At 45.7% G+C, this 22,684-nt stretch overlaps 1 pseudogene; it reads left to right on the forward strand.

Moving 5' to 3' along the window:
• The first annotated feature begins 4,998 nt into the window (after positions 1 to 4,998).
• LOC129074915 (olfactory receptor 2Z1-like) lies at positions 4,999 to 6,119 on the forward strand (annotated as a pseudogene).
• Positions 6,120 to 22,684: the final 16,565 nt, after the last annotated feature.

Genomic DNA, 22,684 nt, shown 5'->3' on the forward strand with positions numbered 1-22,684 from the left:
GTTTGGGCCCGAGGACCTTGACCTTCTGCGCAGTCCTCCAGCCACGGACCTGCTTTCAGACCAGGCAGCAGCTAGCTCAGCTCTGAGCTGCCTTCACTGAGCACAGTTATTCTCCCTCGGCCCTGGAAAGAAAACTTCCCCTTTCAAACTTCCTACATCTCTCTTTCTTCCTTGTTCAACACAGGGACCAAAATCTCTAGATGGGCAACTTTCTTTGTCTCTTTCCCTGACTTGGTGTTCTGGCCCATGAGGCGTGGGCAGATTCATGGAACCATAAAAACAAATACAACCACTCCCCCTTATCCAGGGGGGATATGTTCCAAGAACCCCAGCAGATGCCTGAAGCCACGGGTAATATTGACCCTTACATATACAGGCATCCTGTTTTATCGGGATACTTTTTCTTACAAATCAAAGGCTGAGCTGATCAGTGCCTAGATGCACCATGTGTGCTGGAAGCAGTCTAGGGGGTAGGTGTGTGTCCACAACCTGGGGCAGAAAATCATGTTGGGCAGGGCTGTGGCTGGCACCCTTCAGTGCCAGGGGCCTGGGCTTTCTCCCCCGCCATTTTGTTTGATGATATGCCATCTAGAGACACACTGAGACCCTTCAGTGACCTTGTCAAGGTCCTCGTGGGCACCAATGCCTTCAGTGCTTTACTGGTTTCTCTTGCACAGTGAGTTCTGTGAACACCCTCAGAGAATATGGGCTTGAGAAGGCAATGACTGCAAATAGGTAGGCTAAGGAAGCTGGGCTATTTTTGGCTATTTTTCATTCAGAAGAGATTCTCTGAAGATCAGTAATATTATTTTGTGTGTGTGTGTGTGTGTGTGTGTGTGTTTGTGTATGCATGTGTGTCCATGCTAAAAAAAAACACATCCCCTTTCCCCACAGGAGGATAAAAAGTTTTTTAAAAAATCCTCACCTGAGGATATATTCATTGATTTTAGAGAGAGGGGAAGTTGGTGGGGGGAGAGAGAGAGAAACATGGAAACATTGATGTGAGAGAGAAACATCCATTGGTTTCCTCCCAGATGTGCCCAGAATGGGGATCACACCCACAACCTTTTGGTGTACAGGACGAAGCTCCAACCAGCTGACCCACTCTGCCAGGGTGAAAGAAGGACTTTCGAATTACCTGACACAATTGTTTGAATTTAGATTCTCTGGAAAGTTCAATTATCTACCACAATGGTTCCCACTTTCCTGGAACTGAGAGTTGAAAACTGTATCTCCCGGGATAATTCCAATCTCAAGGGTCCTAGCTCCCATGGTTGTTCATTTTCTGTCTGACAAAAAATAAAGGGGAGGGGATAAAAAGGAGCTTTCTGATGCAACACTGCCCCCCAGGGCCTCTATCCTCAGGCAATTTTGTCATTCACCCCATAGACCAAGGCAAGATTCATTCTCTGAAGGTGCTGGTTTTCAGGCAGGCTTTACCAAGAAGATGTCCCAGGACAAGAACTGAGGTGTGTGCAGGTGCTGGGGGCTGGTTCTCCCAGACACCGCCAAATGGAGGTGAGAGTCGGGACCCTCTCTGCTTGTGAGGCTGTCTGGGTTCTGGGTGTGATTAGAGGGGAGATATTGGTGGCTAAGAAGCCCCAGGAACTGATGGTTTTCAAATTCATTTTCATAAATACACTGAGTTTGACTATATGCAGGCATCTGGAGGGAGAACAGTTGTACATTGTTCTTAATCTTACCCAGCTTGCAGGTGGGCATCTGAGCATTTGTTTTATCTCAGCCCATCAGCACTGCCATGAACCTGAGCATGCCAGGGGAGGTCATCTGTGTGAAAAACCAGACTTGAACTTGCCTAGAAGCTGCCGAGCTGGGCAGACCCATAGCACTTGATCATTGCTGAGAGACTGGACTTAGGACATGCTCCCTGGCGCAGCCCAGAGATGCCTTCAGCTGCCTTCCAGGGATGGTCTAAAACACTGCCACCCTGAAGCAGCTCAGAGTGAGCTTGGAGGGCCAGAGCAGAAAGCACTAAGCCTCCGTGGGACCATCAGAGGAGGGAGAACACGTGACTTGGAACTGGTCAGAATGGGTGCAGCTCCCAGCTCTGTCAGTCAATCCCTTTATCACCTTAGACATGTCATCATGCTAAGTATTTTTCTCATAGATTTTATTCATTCAGAAAATGCTTATGGAGTGCCTGCTATGTGCTCGGTGTGCCTGCACATGTGACCTTATTACCTTCAACATCATCTTGCAGATAGCCCTGGAATATTATTCACATACATCATCTTCAACGCTGATAATATCTGGGCCCAAGTGTTGTCTGCTGTCATCATCAATGGAGAAGAACAGAGATGTGTATAGATAAGTATAGAGAAGCCAGTATTTTATTCATTCAGATATTATTCATTCAGAAAATGCTTATGGAGTGCCTGCTATGTGGCTGGGAGTGAAGGTGGAATAGACAATAAAAGGAAAAGTGCTGTGTGAAATGGTCTCTCAGGTCACACATTTGATTACCAACTAGTCAAGAGAGGGAAAGGCAGAGTTGCAGAGGTTCTTGAATGGGTCAGGGGCACTTTTGCTTCTATGGACTTCTTCCTCCATACAATTATATGCTAGGAAGAAGGTCTCATTCATCCTCATAGACAGAAAGGTTAAATACATAACTTGCTAAAGGTCACAAAGTCACAAAGCTACAACGAAGTTAAATTGGCATTCAAATCTTACTCTAAAACCTAGAGCATATTCTCTTAATGATATGCCATACAATCCACACACACCACATTCCTTCTCCTTGGAATGACCTTCCTTTCTCTATCTGCCTAGAAAATAACCCTACCTGATTTTCAAAACTCACCACAAAAGTCCCCCCTTCTACAAAGCATTTTCTGACACCCTCCAGGCAGAGTTGAGCATGAGACCCCTGGAAACCCCAGCATAATATGTATGTCTTTGTTGGATTGGTTTTTGTGCTGTTCTCAAGTGGCTTGCTTACTTACTTACACCTCCTGTCAAATTCTAAGTTCTTTGAGGGCAGTGCTAAGAGGTCTTTGTATCTCCAGTTCATACGTCACAGATTGAATAAGACAGACACTACCTCATAAAGCTCTCCATTCAACCATAAGTGGCCTGTCTGGTTTCCACCCACAGGTAGAAAGGGGTAGAAAGGATCTTCTCCCTCCTTATAACAGTTAGATTTTGAGGGCAGCTTTCTCCTGTCCAGAGCAGCCGCCCTCAACCACATCATCCAAAGATATTTTCTCTAGTAAGTTCTTTAAAGATCACTCTGCTTGTATTTTTTATATTTCTTTCTATTTAAGGAGTATATGACTTACTCGTTTCTTTGTTTCTTGTGTCTCTCATGAGAGCAGGGGCTTTCTTCCATCTTTCCCACCCCTGTGTAACTTATGGCTCCTTCCGTGATTGGTCCTGAGGAGGAGCTGAATTAATTTTCATTGAGTGAATGAATGAGTGGTTGGGGACAGGATAATAAAGGGCCTTTGTGGGATCAAAAATTAGAATGGGCAGTGATTTAAGAAGGGCTCACACGTTAGCTTTAGTGTGGCATCAATATCGGTGAAACAGAGAGGTAGAGACGGAGCGAAGGGGACAGTCAGCAGTTAGGCAAGGGAAAGGCCCGTGACCAAGTTTCATGATTAGAAGAAACCAAGTCAGAAAAGATGAAAGATATCCAAGGTAAGTAAAATCAATGATTTGGGCACCAGAGGGTCTTTTTCTTTTTTTTAACCTTACCCGAGGACATTTTTTCATTGTTTTTAGAAAGTAAAAAAGGGAAAGAGAAACATCAGTGCAAGAGAGATGTGTGATTAGTTGCCTCCTGTATGCGCCTGGACCTGGAATTATACAAGCCTGGACAGGGATCAAACCGGCAACACTTTGGTTATGGGATGATGCGCCAATAAACTAAGCCACACCATCCAGGGCAGGTATTGAGCAGACACCTACCCAACAATGACCCTCCCTGGTCTCTAAGCAGCCCACCTCCTTTGGACATCTGGTCAAGCAGACCTCTACAAGGTCTTATGCAAGGTTGAATCCTCCTCGTCTTAAAATATTGGCTTCTCTATACTTATCTATACACATCTCTGTTCTTCTCCATTGATGATGACAGCAGACAACACTTGGGCCCGATATTATCAGTGTTGAAGATGATGTATGTGAATAATATTCCAGGGCTATCTGCAAGGTGATGTTGAAGGTAATAAGGTCACATTTAAGTATTCTTGGTTAGGTGGAGGCAGTCCCTCCTAATCTTTCATCTTCTTTGTCCACTGCATTCAGTCAGCAGATTTTTATTGAGTACTTAATACACAAGCATAATATTCTCCACTCCTACCCTATGAGATTAAGCCTCAAAATGATGTCTGATATTCTGGACAACTTGTCACCCACCACTTCAGACCTTTTGGTTCCAAACTCTGTCACCCATATGTCACCTTACGGTATAAATGCCTTGGGTCCACATTCTAAATATTATCCCACCTATAACTCTTTCCAGACATTGACACTCCCAGTGAACTTGGAAATGAGAATTTCCTCATGGTTTTAATATTTGATCCATCTTCATCACCCCTTATCATTTGACAATGTCTCCCTACTTCATAGTCTAGTCTAATCAGAATCCTACCTCTGCTTTGTCCCCAGGGTATGTGGAATGAGGCATATTCCAATATTCCACTGGGACTGATTTACACTCTGTAGCTTGGGAACATGCAGTTTAACTGCAAGTTCTAATGAATAGTACTTGCCTGGAGGGTGATGGCAAGAGTTTTGCAAAAAAAAAAAAAAAAAAAAAGGCAAGAACAGGGCATAATTTTGCTGTTTTCCATCCCTGACTATATTGGGAATAATTAATCAGTCATGGTATTTTTTTCCTGCTGAGAATGAATGTACTCATCATCCTTCTCAGGAGACTCCAGCAGCCACTGTCAAACAACTGCAGTTAGCATGTAAGGCGAAACTACCCCCCTCCCCCGAGACTCCTTGCCCAATATTCAGTTCTTTCTGCAGATGCACGATGCCTCCCAGAGGATGAAGGAATCAAATCGATCAATGACCTCAGACTTCACTCTCATGGGGCTCTTCAGCCACTCAGGGCCACACCTGGCCCTGTTCTCCCTCGTGGTCGCCATGTTCACCATGGGCCTTCTGGGCAATGCCATCCTGCTCTTCCTGATCCAGACAAACTCTCGGCTCCACACACCCATGTACTTTCTGCTCAGCCAACTCTCCCTGTTGGATGTTGGCTTCCCACTCGTCACCATCCCCAAGATGGCGGCGGACTTCCTCCAGGGAGAGAGTTCCATCTCCTTTGGGGGTTGTGCATCTCAGATGTTCTTCCTGATGCTGCTGGGTGTCTCTGAGGGCGTCCTGCTGTCCCTTATGTCTTACGACCGTTATGTGGCCGTGTGCCACCCCCTGCATTATCCTGTGCTCATGAGACGCCAGGTGTGCCTGCTCATGGTAGGTACCTCCTGGCTGTCAGGTGTGCTTGTGGCCTCCATCCAGACCTCCATCACCCTGCACTTCCCCTACTGTGCCTCCCGTGCTGTGGACCACTTCTTCTGCGAGCTGCCCGCTCTGCTGAAGCTCTCCTGCGCAGACACCTCTGCCTACGAGTTGGCGCTGTCCATCTCGGGGGTGCTGATCTTGCTGCTGCCTTTGTCCCTCATCGCCACCTCTTATAGCAAGGTGCTGGGAGCCGTTCTCCACATGCGCTCAGCTGAGGCCCGACGCAAGGCCTTCACCACCTGCTCCTCGCACATCACTGTGGTGGGGCTTTTTTATGGGGCAGCTGTGTTCATGTACATGGTGCCAGGAACATACCACAGCCCACAGCAGGACAACATGGTCTCCCTCTTCTACAGTCTTGTCACACCCACACTCAACCCCCTCATCTATAGCCTGAGGAACCAAGAAGTTCGAGTGGCTTTGGTCAGGGTCCTTGGCAGAACTGGTTTCAGATCAAAGAGAAGACCTTAGGGCGGGTGCTGAATTGCCCAGGGGGGCCTCCTTTACACTAAGGCCTTTCTTTCATTGGCAGTCCATGTGGTGAAAGGCATTCTGCGGTCAGCTACCTTCCTCCTCTGAGACTCACCTTTTCTCTGTGGATTTGTAAGAAACAAACATAGTGATCTCAATCCCTTAGAGAAGAGGAGGGGCTGGGTTATTTATTCTTAAGTAGAAGGAAATTTTTACTATAAGAAGGACAATCAAACATCAGAGATGGACCCCAGCTCATGGATATTTTGACCACCTAGTTGTGTCTGGCCTCACACTCATTCTTATACATTTCTGCACAGTGGGTGAAAGGTTTGCAATCCAATCCTTAAGATCCAAGCAAGAAGGGGGATTCAGGGGCCGGTGCTCTGGCAGTGATGCTCAGACAGTCCCTGCCTGTGTTGGTTCTTAGCAGTGTCCTTGTCTGAGTCACATTTAGGTTTTACAGGAGTAGGAGACTGTTACCCAAGATGACCCTGATTAGACAGCCCAAGCATGTGTTACTTTTGTTCTCTCAGTTACCGCAGAGCAGAGGTGTAAGATGGTAAATCTTATTCTTGAATGGATGTCAGGGTGATGTATGATTAGATGTTGCCATTTATAAACTTCTGCTGCTATCCTCAATAGGAACAAGAGTTAAGATTACTCAGTTAATGATTTCCAGGGGAATGATATATCCCTGTCCTTTATCTTTGCAGAGATACTTATCAATTGTATCTTTGGATTAAGAATCACAGCCATTTCTATGCATACAAAGGCTCAGTTCATCCAAAGCATTTTTTTAACCTTCACCCAAAGACCTTTTTTAATTGCTTTTAGAGAGAGAGGAAGGATGAGAGAAACAGCAGTGATAGAGAGAAATATCGATTGATTGCCTCTCATTTAACCTGGACCAGGGATTACATACGCCCAGATGGGAGACCGATCCTGCAACCTAGGTATGTGTCCTGACCAGGAATCAAACCCAAAACCTTTTGGTATGAGATGATGCACTAGCCAACTGAGCCACACCAGCCAGAGCCAGCTGGTTTTATTTTTTAGACATTTCACGAACATTGCAGAAAGAGTAAAAGACTTTGAGCCATGTTCAGTGGGGAAAATGAAGAGCCTGGTTCCCGCTCCTCTCTTCCTTCAGCTGCACCACGGACCTGTCAGAAGGACTGGGTTACTCACCTCTTTGCCCCTCTTCTCCTTCCTTCTCATGCACTGTTGAGATCTCTAAAAGATGAACTGCTTCATCTTAAAGGGTACACATTTTTAGTTTTAATAGATAGTCCCAAATTACCCTTCAAAGATCACCACGCATGGATAAGTGTTCACTTCTTCAGGTATGTCACCAACATTTTGAATGATAAAACTTCACATTTTTGCCAGTTTCCTGGAGGAAAATTATACATCTTGGTTGTATTACTTTCAATATCCCTGATTTTTAGTGAGGACACACATCTTTTCATATGTTTATGGGACATTCAAATTTCCTTGACTATGGATTTCTTGTAAAAATATGGAGAGCAAATCATGAAAACACTAATCATAAGAAAGCTGGTATGCCCTGGCTTATGTAGCTCAGTTGGTTGGAGCATCATCCTGTAAACTGAAAGGTCGTGGGTTTGATTCTTGGCCAGGGCACACGCCTAGGTTGCTGGTTGGGTCCCCAGTTGGGATGTGTGCAAAAGGGGCAACCGATGGATGTTTCTCTCTCTCTATCCCTTCTCCTTCTATAAAAATCAATAAGAATGTCCTCAGGTGAGGATTAAAATAAGAAATAAAAAAAGTTAGTGTGTAGCATACACAGTGTAGATATGTTGGACAAGGAATGCTTCACATTCTGAGAGGGATGGAGCAGAATGGTGCAAGATTCCATCACCATTGCTACTCAGAATGGTGCATAATTTAAAACACAGGAATTGTTTATTTCTGCAATTTCCATTTAATATTTTTGGACTGCAGTTGCCAAAGGGCGACTAGAACAGAAAGGGAAACTGTGGATAAAGGGAACTATTGTATTAATATCAGACAGCACACTCGAAAGTAAGGGTAATTATCAGAGATAAACAAGAATATTTCATAATGATAAAAATGTCAATTCATCAAGAAGATCTATATATATAAATGTTGTAGATGAAATCATTCCTCAATTCCCTTCACATTAATCCCTAACTGTTCCCTGAATATATTCCAAACCGATAACTAGGGGGTGCTAGCATTTCAAAATCAAGTAGAGTCCCAAGATTCTCCAGAGGTGTATTTTGCCACGGGGAATGCTGCCTTTTCTAGGGCTCTTGAGGAAATCTCTCCCCATGATAAGTGCCTAAGAGATCCACATCTCTCACCACCCTGGGATCAGGAGACAGTGGAGGAAAAGGAAAAAGAAAGAACTGATGAGTGCTGCTTGCTTTCCTCAAGAGGTCACATCGAGCAGTGGTTCCATCTAGGGCAGACAATTATTTGGCCTCTGGATCTCTAACAAGGCACTCAGGGCTCAGCCCAGGGCGCAGGGATTGGCATATGAGCATTCAAGTTCATTCCTGACAGACTGCAGACCTCCCTTCCTATCACTCAAAGCCTCAGCCCCAGTCTCCACGCAACCCAGTTCACCACTCAACAGATATATCCAGATCCAGAAAGCAGAGCTATATAGGCCACCTTGGTCTTAGTGCCATCATCAGAGCTCACCGGCCAGATAAGTGGGGAGAGAGGTAAGCTCATGAAAGCAGAAGGTAAGAGCAAGGGTTCTGGAGTCAACCAAACCAGCAGTGTAACCTTGGACACTTGACTTTGCCTCTCTGAGTCCTGACTAATCTGTCTTCCTATTGTATAAATGGGACCAGAAAATCTTCATATATGTAAGCCATACTGGCTCCAATATTGTAATGTTTAATAGGCGTGGCCTTTGGAAGCAAGAAGGCCTAAGCAATTGGACTTCCCTGTACCTCAAAGTCTTCCTCTAAAGAATAAGAGTAATGGCAAAATAAATAAAAGAATGAAGAGAGAACTTTGGGTACAAAGGCAGAGAAGTGTGTGACAGGGATGTTGTGTCAGGGGAGGAGGCCATGTCTTCCTAGTCGGAGTTTGGGTTTCCTGGGGAGGGGACTACTGCCAGAGAAGAGGAGGGGGAGTTGGGAGGCCATCGATGGCTTTAAGCTGATTTTTCCACAGCCCCAAGTTGGCTTTGAGCGACAGCCTTGCAGGGTGCGTTTCTCAGGTTGGACTCTGCAGGACGCCGGTATATTGCCGCACCGGTAGGTTTTCCAACGGTCTCTGAAATTGTTCAAGACCATACACACAAAAAAATGTAAAACCACAGTCTGAGGTCTGAAAATATAAAAACAAGTCTGTTAAGTCAAAATTAAAACTTTCACTCTTCAAAAAAACAAAAAAAAACAAAACTTTCAAATGAAATTTCTTCTTAAGCTAACATGATGTCGACTTCATTCACTGTTGGCTTTAACATTTTCCCAAAATGTCATTATGTTGAAAAGTTATCTGTGCATTAGACATTCACCATCTGGAAGAATTCCTGGAGGTGCACAATAAGTAAATGAGGTTTTCATGGCACCTAAGTAATTCCAAAAGAAAAAATATAAGCATTCTTTTGACTGTTTTAAGCAGTGGAAGACACAGATGTAAGTGTTGGTGCTTTCTAATGTTTGCCACGAGGCACGGCTGGACCCCCAAGGGAGCAGGTGCCTGGGGGCTGCCCCGCCCGGCCTCCTGCCTGCACAAGTGCTTCGCCTTTGGCCTGAATCACTGCCCTTCCTACCTGGGCCAACTAAACTCCCTCTCATTTTTCATGTCCATCTCAGTGTCGCCTCTTCAGTGAAGCCTTCTCTGACCACAGATTGGGCCCCTGTGACCCTCTCTCTTAGCATCACATGCTTCAGAGCCCACGTCACATTATAACCATAAATTTATGAGTTGTGCCCGTATGGATTTCTGCTTGTCTGCTCCACTCAAGTGTGAGCTGGGTGAGGGGCGAGATGCTTTCTTCACCTTGCCCAGGGCTTGGCACGTAGTAGATGCTCAATAACGATGAATGAATAAATCAGTGAGTGAATGAACAGGCTCATGAACATGTAGGTCTGTTCTTGTACAGTCTTTCCACCCAATTCAAAATTAATATGATCCCATTATAAAAATGTGAATACTGGCTCACATGGTGCTCTTGGAAACTCCTGGTTATTGTTTTGAGAACTGGGCCTAGCCTCCTGCCAGCCTGCTGTGCCCAACCCCATGCTGAGTAGTACTGGGAAAGCAGAGAAAGCTCCGTTCAAGACTCTGCCCTGGAGAGGTTCCAGCTGGAGTGGAAGCACAGAGCTGGGCACAGATACTACTAGCCCAAATGTTTAGGGATGGGCTAAAACGCGAGTCCTGGGGAGTGTGAGCAGAGAAGGACAAAATGTCTTGGAGAAAAGAAGAGTCTTGGGCCTGGCCTGGAGAGCAGAGTGTGAGGAATCACCAGTCTGGAGGGATGAGAGCACTGCTAGCAGAGGAACTGCATATTCAAAGGTCCTGGGGCTTGAGAAAGCATGATTTCAGGATAGAGAGGGTATAGAAACTAACCATTTTAGGATCGAGTATATGGGAACTAACTGTAGAGGGGACTGACAACTGGCAAGGTCAACTGAAGCCATGCTGTAAATGACCTTGGTGCCAAGCAGGTGAGGTTAGAGTACATCCCACACCAAGAGGATGGACCAGCATCAGCTATTGTCGAAGTAGGGCAGGCAGGGCAGGCAACTTGTTCCAGAGAAAATCAGACAGGGCTGCTAGGAAAACATGGAGGAAGTAATGCATGGCACTAACCTCAGGGGGGCGCCATTCACACGGACTGCAATGAGAAGAGTGTTTACACACACACACACACACACACACACACACACAGAGGAATTATACCACATAGTGGCACTTCATGTAAGGAGAAAACTGAAAAACTTACCTTCATGTTCATGTTCATCTTCCAAAGACTTTTAAAGTAATAATAATTAGAGAACGGAGAAAAGACTTGAACATATGAACACCTCACCAAAAAGGACATAGAGATGATGAAGAGGCAAATGAAAAGATGTTCGACATCATTAGCCATTAAGGAAGTGCAGATTAAAGCCATGATTTGATTTCATGACACACTTATCAGAATGGCTAAAATTAAAACTCTGGCAATACCAAGTGCAAGCAGGAGTCTCATATGCTAGTGGTGGGGATAAAAAATTGTATGGTCACTCTGGAATACAGTTTGACAGTTTTTTATAAGTTAAACTTACACTTCCTATAAACCAGCAGTCTCATTCCTGGGTATTTACCCTGGGGAACGGAAACATGTTTCCAGCCAAAACCTGGAGACAACCTAAATTCCTTCACTACAAAATGTCTGGAAAACAAACAAATAAACAAACAAACAAACAGCAGTTCATCCATACAATGGAATAATACTCAGCAGTGGAAAGGAATGAACTGCTGACACAGACAACCTGGATGGCTCTCAGGAGTACTGTGCTGAGTATAAGAAGCTGATCTCAAAAGGCAGTCTACCGTGGGATATGATTTACAGAACGTTCTCCAGATGACAGGACCAGGGCGGTTATGCTGATCGGATTAAGGTTGCCAACGGTTCGGGAAGGGGTGACTCTGAAGGGGCAGCGGAGGGGAGTTCCTCCGGGGTCACGGAACAGTTCTCTTTCCTGATTGTGGTGATGACTATATGGATCTATACAAGTGACACAATTTCATAGAGCATCTCAAAGCAGTTGAGCACACGTAAAAGTCAGTGAATCCCAAATAAGTTTTTTCATTAATAGGATTATGCCAAGGTCAAGGTGCTGTTTTTTAATAATTATACTATAAATATATAATTATATATAATAATAATAATATATAAACATAAAATATATAATTATATAGATATATTATGTAACATATAATTATATATCTTTTATGTAATTGTAAGATGTTTTTATTGGTGGAGGCTGAGTGAAGGATTCATGGGGCCTCTCTGTACTATGTTTGCAATGTCTATGTGGGTCTAAAATTGTTTCAAAACTAATTGTTTTTTAAAATAAAAATGAATTAAAAAGTAATAAAATAGTAACGTGTACTTTACTAACTTTTTCTATTTCACTAGGTTGCCTTTTTGGCTTTCAGCCTATTTCGATGTGGATAACACAATTTCCATGTGCCACGATGAGTGGATTTACTGATTGTATTATCCATTTTTTTCTCAACCCATCATCAAAAATAAACCTGTGACATAAAAAAAACCACAGGATGACCACAAATGCCAATGAGAGAGTGCTGGTGTAGACACTTCTGCCTCTAAAACGGACTCTGCCAGCTGCATCAAGAGGAAAGAAAGCAATGACAGAGGAAAGATCTGTGATGAGAATTAACCAAGCATTGTTCAGTTGTCAAAAGCCTATTTGTGATAAGCATTTTTGTCCATGACCCTTAACCCGGAAATTTGCCCCAAGGTACCTCCAAGTATTAGTGTTATTGTTAGAGTAGTTTGAAACCACCAAGAGTTTATTTCATCCTAGTAGTATATTTCCAAGAGCACATTTCATCCCTTTTTAATTTCAATGTGGGAGGCATTTTATAACGATTTATCACACCGTTACAACAACAGTTCAATGTTTACTTGTAAAATAAATGTACGTGTAGCAGGAGTATGTGCTCAAATACATTTTACCAGTAGATATGCCAGGTCAAAATATTTGGAACAGAAAATGATGCTCAACATCATTAATCATCAGGGAAATGCAAATCAAAACACGAGATAACATTTCACATCCATCAGGTTGGCTACTATAGGGAATCAGAAAGCAAGTGTTAGTGAGGATGTGGAGAAATTGAAATGCTTGTGTACTATCGGTAGGAACGTAAATTGATACAGCCATGGTGGAAAATAGTGTTCAGGCTCCTACAAAAATTAAAAGTAGAATGACCATATAACCCAGCAATTTCACTTCTGGATAGATCCCAAAAGAATTGAAAGCAGGATCTTGAAGAGATATTTGTATACCCATGTTCATAACAGCATAATTTACAATAACAACCCAAGTGCTTGTGAATAAATAAGCAAAACATAGTGTACACATATGATGGATATGATTCAACCTTAAAAGGGAAGGAAATTCTGACACATGCTACAACGTGCATGAACTCCGAGGACGTTACACTGAGTGAAATAGGCCAGACACAAAGGACAAACGCTATATGATTTCACTTATATCAGGCACTTAGAGTTGTCAAAGTCATAAAGACAGAGAGTAAAATGGAGGTTGCCAGGGACCGGGGAGGGATAACAGGGAATTAGTGTTTAATGGGGACAGGGTTCCAGTTCTGCAAGGTGCAGCCAGCTCTGCAGACGGGTGGCAGTGACGTTCGCACAACAATGTGAATGTGCTCGATGCCACTGAACTGTGCACTTAGAAATGGTTAAGAGGGTCAATGTCATGGTATATGTATTTTAACACATTTTTAAATATGAAAAAAACACACTTTGAGCTACCACCTCACACTCGAAGATAAACAATTACAAGTGTTGATGAGGATGTGTAGAAATTGAAACCCTTGCGTATTGCTGGTGGGAATGTAAAGTGGTACAGCCACTGTGCATTCTGTGGGAATACACAGTTTACAAACTAAGGGAAACAGTTTGGCAGTTCCTCAAAACGCTAAACATTGGGCTGCTACGTGACCCAGCCATTCTGCGGCTAGGGGTGCCCCCAAAAGAACTGAGAGCTGGGACTCAAACAGAAACTCGTACGCCAATGTTCATAGCAACACTATTCACGACCACCCAAAGGTGGAAACAGCCCAGGTGTCCATTGAGGAGTGAATGGCTAAATAAAATGTGGCCCACCCATGCGATGGAATAGCGCTCAGCCATGACAAGGAGTGAGGCTCTGGCACAGGCCACAGGGTGGTAAACCTGGCAAACACTCCATGGAGTGAAAGAAGCCAGACACAAAAGGTCACACAGTGTATGTCTCCATTTACACGAAATGTCCAGAACAGGCCAATCCCTAGGGCCAGAAAGCTGACTGATATCTTCCAGGGGTTGGGCGAAGAGGGGAAATGGGGAGTGACTGATAATGCGGACGGAGTTTTATTTTGGGGTGATGAAAATGTTTTGGAACTAGATAGAGGTCATGGTCGCACATCGTTGTAAATGTACTAAATGCCACCGAATTGCTCACTTGAAAATGGTTCATTTCTGTTGTGTGAATCTCACCTCAATTTTTTAAAAAATGAATGTTAGCAAGCTATAGTTCCAGCAGTGAGGAGCCATGGACACAGCCAGCGGCCTGCAGGTCCAGCAGAGCTGGGGAATTCCTCTGGGTTCAGGCCCCACGCGGGGGAGCCCCCACAACCCCAGGCTCAGGAGTAGAGGGAAGAGCCCAGAGTAAGCTGTGGTCGCCTCCTCCCTAAAGATGCAGGCCCAACAGGACAGAGCGTGGAGTAGACAATTAGCAGGCACCCTGCCAGGACAGGAGGGATGGAATCTGAGCTGCAAGGTTGGAGGGTAAACTGGGCCCTGCCAGGTCCTCGGCTCCCTGCTGAGGGTCCCAGCCCTGCCTCCTGTTGCACTGGGCGCATGCTCCCCCAGCAGGAGCCAGCTCATTTCCTGCCAGACAGCCCCACAGCCAGAGGGGCGCCTCCCACCGGCGAGCGGCGACAGAGGGGGGCAGGGAACAACATCAGCACGCTGGGGGCTTGCTGTGTGACCACAGGGAAGTGGCTTTGCCTCTCTGGGCCTCAGTTTACTTGCACAATGAAAACAAAATAAAACGGGAAACCTCTGTTTGTGTAAGCCCTGCTAGGAGGTTCCAGCTTCTGGGTCTTTCATCAAAGAGCTTTAAAATCTTTGGAATAAGAAAGACAGTGAGATACTGGGAGTTGACTGTTCTCTCCTCTTCATCCTATAAATAGAAGAGTGTTTGCCTTTGACGGTTGAGTAATGAAGCATGTCAAACTCCTTGTCATGGTGGCAGGTGCACAGGAAGCAGGTAAGAAATGTTCACTATTAGTAGCGAGGCAATAGGGAGCCAGTGCAGGATCTTAGGCCGTGGGGAGGCAGGTCATTTCACCACCTGGGCAGTGGCCATCGTGGAGTCTGAACTAAAAGAGCAAATTGGGGTCAGAGAGACTAGAGACAGGACAGGTATGAAGTCTAAGAGCGACAAGATGGGAATCCTGGGAAAGAGACAAGGGGTCAGAAAGAAGACAGATGCTGGGGAAACTGTCCGTCAGGATGCAGCGAGTGGGGCAGGAGACCTGGCTGCCGCCCGGGTCTCTGGCCCCCGTGGCTGGGCAGTCAGCAGGGCCGGCTCTGAGCTCGGGCACACTGGAAGGGCGGGAGTGCGGTGGACGCTGAAATGGGTTGGACCCAGGGTCTGTGGGGGCTTGGAAATTTCAGCAAAGGTAGGGCACCCAGGAGGGATGGCTGGACCTTCAGAATGAGAGCTCAAGGCACACAATGACCTCCACCGGAAAATAGGTGTGGGAGCCATCACTTCCATGCTCCTCCATCTGGCCCTCTCCCAGGGAGTTCCTTGAAGGTAGGCGGGAATCGCGGTGTATGTGCGCAGGCGCGTGCATAGAACATAATTAAGCTGGAGCACAGCTTGTATTCATCACCCAGCTGAAGAAGTGAAACACCCACGCATATCTCCCTCCTCCCACACTGCCATTTTCCTGTCTCCATCTACCTCCTGTCCTCCCCCTCCTGTCTCTCTCCTCCCTCTTGCTATTCCTCGGCCTCTCCCCTGCTCCCTTCCTCTCCTTGGGACAACCAACACTCTACATCAAGTGTTCATCACTCCCATGCGCACTGTTTACCTTTCTACATGGGATGTATCCACAAACAATATACAAAACTGTATTGCATGTTTTTAAAATGTATGGAAGTGCCATTATTCTGTGCACCGTCTTCTATGGTTGTTTTCACTCTGCCCAGCATAACACTTTTAAGATTCAGCCAGGCTGGTGTGAGCGGGTCCATGTATCCTCCATTTCTCTGACTATGGAAACGCCCACGAGTGCCAGGATGACGTTTGATGGGTGCGCCCGTACCGTGGCACTTCTCCAAACGTCCTCGCACGTGCACCTTCGGGAGAGGCCCTCTGCCGTGGAATTGCTGGGTCAGGGGAGGGACCCTGTCTCTGGCATCGTGCCAGGTTCCCTACCCTCATCTTGGGGAGTGTATCAGTAAAGAGGCTCCATAAACGGTGAGCCTGGGGGTGTAGACTCCTGGGCAGAGGAGAGCCACAGGGCAGCAGGCAGACAGGCCCCCGGGCAGGTTCCCCTCCAAGTCCAGACAGCACAGTCCTGGGAGGACAGGGGATTGAGTGGCCAATAGGGGCAGAGCTATAGGGGAGGGAAGGGTTTGAGGTGGGTCTTGAAAGCTGAAGAGAAGTCCTAAGGGAAGAGCGTGAGAGGCAGAGGGAACATCAGGTGCGAAGGCCCACAGGAAGGACCAATCTTGGACCAGGAGATCTGCGTGGCTGGGGGCAGTGATGTGAGGGTGGAGACTGAGGAGAGGAGCAGGGACTAGACTTAGCAAGATTTGGAAGTTTTTTTTCTGCTTTTTAAAAAAAATATTCTACATATATGTGATACCATTTGTCTTTCTCTGCCTGACTTGTCTCACTTAGCATAAGGCCTTCAAGTCCCATTCATGTTTTTGCAAATGGCAGGATGCCCTTCTTTCTAATGGCATAAATCATCTTCTTGATCCATTCTTCCACCAGCGGGCACCCAGGTTGTCCCCGCGTCCTGGCTATTGGGGTGACAGAGCGGTGAATGTGGGGTGCAGGCATCTCTTTGAGATCCTGTTTATTAGACACATAATGGCACATATAAGGTTTTGAGAAAATGTTTAAAGTGTTTCATTTGAATTACATCTTTTTTAATCATCTGGAGATAACCTAACAAAGAAATTTGAATGATACCAAATTAAAACATCAGAGTGTTTTGTAAATTTTGCCTGAAACTTAGAACTACATGATATTCGTGCAACATCCAAGAAAGTCTTCATGTAAATATTTTTTTCACTGAACTGACATTTCTAAACCACCACCAGAACATCACAGATGTCATTTGATCAAGTTTTAAATTCAATAAACTTAATTCTATTTTTTTCCTCTTTCCAGATTTTATTTCCGATGTTGTTCTGAAGTAAACCACAGCCTCATGTGATTAACCACAAATCTTAAACTGCCTTCGAAGCCTTGAATTTTACTTTTTAAATAAATTATGGAAACAATTTTAGTGACATTGTTGAAGCTTCCTTGGTCCTGGTTGAAATTTTTACTGACTTACATGGTTTTCCCAAGATCTGTGTAATCTTTTCAGTCAATAGCTTTTGCCATGAGCAGATCTGTGGGTCTGAATGGCAACATCATGCCCGTGTCAATATTGCAATTTTTGAAGTTCTATGATTTCACATCTGAAAAGTCTCAATTACTTTAAAGCATACATTAGAATGTTTTAGAGGTCTTATAGTATTTTCTAAATGCTTTTTGTCTGCTCCAACATTCTTTGGCATAAAACACATTTTTCCAGAACCTTTTATTAATCAAATGCCTTTTAGCGTTGTGACACTGAATAATGGTGCCCTTTTCACTTTTTCCTCATTGACTATTACAAATTTTCTCTATTTGAGCCAAAATGAAGAAAACATGACTGCTATTCAGATGAAATACTTAAGTATCAGCCTTTCCAACTTTAATGAACAGCATTTGCAACCACTCTATATCCTTTTACCCTGAACGACCCATATTTTTATATTTAAATTTTTGTTTTTTTATTTCCACAACATAAATGAGCTGTTACATTTTACAGAGCCTTACACAGCGGCCAGACCGTTTCAGGTTGTTGTGACTTCTGCAGACATTGGAGGCGCAGCTGCAAGTCACAGTGAATATCACTTCTTTTTTGTTTTCCCACAAATGCAGCAGAAAGCTCTTCACGGTATTTAATGCAAACATTAAAAAGCTTACCTGAGCTTTGTTGTCTTTGCATTCTGGGTTTTATTATAAACATTTGATTTTATAATTGAAAACATTGCCCATTTGCAACTTACATACCAAAAAATAGCCATGCCCAAAGAATAAAAACCAAAGGGAACCTGAACTATTTAGAACCAGAACCAAGCTGGAAGTTTGAGGATGCTGGCAAACAGGTACCTCTCCTGTAAGCCAGAGCAATTCATACACGCATGTCCACACTGCTCACAGTGACAAGAGGCGGGTTGGCAAAAAGTTTTGCAAATGTTTCTCAGATGTCCCCAATGTATCAAAGCTTATTGCAACATTCAACAACAGTTAACTTAAAATGTTGAGATTACATTACAATTCTATTATTAATTTAACTATTCTTTGGAAGGACTATAAGGGTATTTTCTAGCCGGTGCCAAATATTTCTGGATTTTAGCAATGCAGCAATTGTACCGGTGCACACTGTCTGCATGCCGGCTTTGGATTAACAATAGAAGGCCATGGTTGCTCTTGACAGGCAAGGACAAGCAATGTTTCGAGGAGTGTCCAATGGAGCAGAGCAAGCGGGCAGTAACTGGAGGGGTGTTTGGAACAAAGAAGAGATTGTTTCACAGATGAAAGAAATTTTGGAATTCTGTGTCTTAGTTTGGGTTCTCCCCAAAGCAGGTTCTGAGTCAAGGACTTGCATGCAAATAGTTTACGGAGGTGATAATCCCAGGAGGCTTAATGAACATTTTGGGAAAGAAAGGTGAGAATACGCAGGTTCCTGCTCTGGTCAGCAGAGGGGCAATGCTTCTAGGGATCTCTGAGCGATTGCAGAACACAGCCCAGAACTGCCTCACCCGGGAGTGATGAGGCCAGGAGAGTCACCCAATAAGCCCTGTTCCTCGCTGTCCAAAGGCCATTCCTGAGGGTGTCAACTCCCAGCACTTTCTTGCTGTCCCGTGTGTGAGCTGAGCCTGCTCCTGTGGCCAGGTAAACCCCTGGGGGCATGGACACAAGCTGTGCCAGTGAGAAATGACCAGTGTACCTGGGAGCTGTGTGCCAAGCTGCAGGTGACATCCTGCAGGTGGGCTGTGGGCCGTGAGTGGGGCGTTCACTGACAGAAATGATGGGTGGGGGGTCCCGTGGCAGGAGAGTGTGGGAAGAATTGAAAAATGTCTGAACTAACAAGAGGGGGCTGACCTTAGCCAGGACCACGGACAGCTCCCCCGTTTCCTCTCTGATTGCTCCAGGGTGACAGTGGGAAGCGCACACTGCACCGGGGTCTCTGATTTCCTTCTCCTGGGCCTCTCAGAAGACCCTGAGCAACAGCAGCTGCTTTTCATGCTGTTCCTACTGGGCTGGGGAACCTACGCATGATCCTGGCCATTTCCCACACACCTATGCACTTCTTCCTGGCCAACCTGGCCTTTGTGTATGCTCGCTTCCCCTCACCACCATCCCTAATATGATGGCCAATCACGTGTCAGGGCACAAAGGGATCCCTTACTCTGGTTGCCTGACCCCAATGTGCTTCTTCATCTGATTTGCTGGCATCGACAGCTTCCTTCTGACTGCCATGTCCTACAGCCGGCCGCTATGCCGCGGTCTGTTACCCTCTGTACCATGCCCCATCTGTAACGGCGCAGCCCTGTGGCCTCCTGGGGGGGGCGTCCTGGACTGCGGCCTTCAGAAATGTTCCCTGGCATGCAGACAATACTGTTACCCACATGCTATTACTAACCCACCTCTCATTCTGCCCCCACAGTTAGTTCTCCCACTTCTTGTGTGACCTCAGCGCTCTGAAGAAGCCGGCCTGCTCGGCACCTTTCTCATGATGTAGCAGGATATGCTGTGGGCACCCTGCCCATCGTCACCCGCTTGGTGGGCCTCGTGGTCCCCTCCACGAGCACCTTTGCCACTGTCCTGAGGGCCCCATCGACGAGCGGCAAGCAGAGGCTTCCTCCACCTGTGACTCTCATCTCTCTGCGGTGTCACTGTCCTATGGGGCGCTCATTGGGGTGTATTTCAGCCCCATGTCCTCCCACAAGGCTGCTGCAGTGATCTACACTGTGGTTGCTCCCATGCCTGACCCTTTCACCCACAGCCGACGCAATAGTGACACGAAGGGCACCTTGGGGGCCCTTGTCAGCAGGAAGCCAGTTTTTATTTATTGATCACAGCATTGAGATATCTGTGTCAGTCCACACAGAGTGCCCATCTGTCCTGAATTTCCCTGCCCGGTCTCAATCTTAGATATTCCCTGCATATCGTTCTTAGTTCATTTGCTTATGACTCCATCCCTCCAACAGCCACTTACTGTACATTTATTACATTTTAGGCACTCTTTTAAGGGCTGAAGGTACAGCAGGAAACAAACAGGATCTGTCTCAACAGGAGCCAACCTGCAGACACCTTGATTTCAGACTTCTGGTCTCCAGGACTGTGAGAAAATAAACTGCCATCATTTAAGCCACCTAGTTGGTTTGTTACAGAAGCCCTAGGAAACCAATACAGCAAGCAAGCTATTTATCCTACTACAGAGATTGGAACCAGAAGTGGGTGCTGCCATCGCAAAAATGAAAAATTAACTGCATCAGCTGAGTGGCCTGATGGCAGGACACAAATATTGGAGGCTGGAAAGCCAGTGCCCCTTGTTATGCCAAAGAATGGCATTTGGTGATACCATCACCTGTGATAACCTGAGAGGCAGATCATGTGTCTATGGAGCCTGTGCTTCTGGAAGTGATTGGAAAGAGCTAGAATGTCACTGCGAGTCTGGCTCCTCCTTGCTGCTTGCTGCAAGGAATTGTGAGAATGGGGTGATCTTGGACAAGAACTGGCCACTTTTCAGAGTCAGAAACATCACGAGCCTGGAAGAGCCAACAGCTTCCTGTTTCCCAAAACAGTATAAATAGGGATCTTGCCTCTCGCTCAAGGCTATTGCTTCAGGTGCTCATTACCTAGGAGTGGCAAAGATGGAGGTAAATTAAGGAAGCAAATGCAGCAAATTAAATAAACACAAGAACTCTGGCTAGAGAAGAACATTTGCCCTGGCTGGTGTGGCTCAGCAGATTGAGTGCCGGCCTGTGAATTGGAAGGTGGCTGGTTTGATTCCCACCAGGGCTTGTGCCTGGATTGCAGGCCAGGTCTCCAGTTGGGGTGTATGCAATAGGCAACAGATCAACATCTCTCTCACGCATTGATGTTTCTCTCCGTCTCTCTCTCTCTCTCTCTCTCTAAAAATAAATAAAATCTTTTTTAAAAAATTGGATATGGTTCCTAACAATGAAACTAACTAAAAGTACCTACACCAGATGCCTACTAAGCTTTTCAAAGGAACTATATTGCTAAAGAAATAATGAGTTCACTTTGCAAAATTATATGACTTTTGAGCCTTTGCATTTTGGGTCTTTTGTTATAGGGAGCTCAACCTGGACCTTACGCCAAAGTGGGGCTTGAATCTCAATGTCTCTGGTTTCCAGAGCAATTCCTTCTAACTATGATATGCTCTTCAAGCTGCATTGCCATCTTAACCATCCCAACCTACAGCAGGTCGGGGGGGCAGCAGCCAAGGTGGGACCTAAACAGAATCCCGAGACATACCTTGGTGACAGGTGGCATCACAGAGAGAGCAAAGAGGCACCAAGAACTGTAAAGCGTCTGGGAGTGCTTTCCCTGCTTTCAAGCTAATAAGTTACCCTGCCATGGTTTCACTGATGCTGGCAGAAGAGACAAGACTCCAGAATCAAAGACAAACGATTTAATTATGCACAGCGCAGTGGGCAGCACGAACTCTGGGTTTGTCCATTCCTCCCAAGTCCCACGGGGAGGATGCAGGCCAACGCAGCTTGGCCCTGGATGGACACTGAATTTGTATCACAGCTGAGGAACTCCGAGCTTAGAAACCCCAGTCTCTTCAAGTAGACTGCAAACAGGCCCACTCTTCCTTTACCTCAGAGGAGGCTTGCCTTCTTGTCATATGGCCAGCAAACAAATCTGCCCTCTGCCCCACAGGAAGGAACTCTCTCTCCCTTCCAAAGCTGTTTGCTAGTCAAACATTCTTGAAAACATAGCCAGCGCAAAAAGCTGTCCACACCTCTGCTTGTGAGTTATATGAAAATACCAGCAGCTCAAGGAGAATTGTCTCCTGACAGTGGCATCCAATGGGCAGCGGCTGGAAGTCGAGCACATGAGCCTGTTCAGGGTATGGTGTAGTGGTTTACTGTGTAGACTGTAGAGTCGGATAGCCTGGGTTCAAGTCCTGGTTCTGCCACGTTATAACCGTGTGATCTTGAGCAAGTTACTTGACCTCTCTGCTCCAGCTTCTCCTGTGAAATGAGAATAGTAATAGCCCCTATCTCATAGGGTTATTGTGAAAATTAATATATGAACTGATATATGCAAGGCACTCAGGACAGCACAGGCAGATTGAGGGTCATGTCGGTGTTCACTGTAATGACTATTAATTATCATGACGATGCTGCCAAGCTTGTGGTCACGCCTGTTTTTCCACATTTGTGGGCAAGCTGTGTAACCCACACAGTTCCCTTGGAATCTGTCAGAGAATCTGGGGAGCGCACCAGGATGCTTTGTTCCCTCCTTCCCACACTGACTTCATAAATGGGGCTGCAGGGCTGGAGTGGTGGTGGTTTCAGGTCGCAGGGAACCTGAAATGGACTCAGGTTCAAGTCCTGCCTTTGCCGTACGCCGGC

The sequence above is a fragment of the Pteronotus mesoamericanus genome, unplaced genomic scaffold (genome assembly GCF_021234165.1).
Source record: "Pteronotus mesoamericanus isolate MK-2021 breed Mesoamerican mustached bat unplaced genomic scaffold, CSHL_Meso_final contig_502, whole genome shotgun sequence".
NCBI lineage: Eukaryota > Metazoa > Chordata > Mammalia > Chiroptera > Mormoopidae > Pteronotus > Pteronotus mesoamericanus.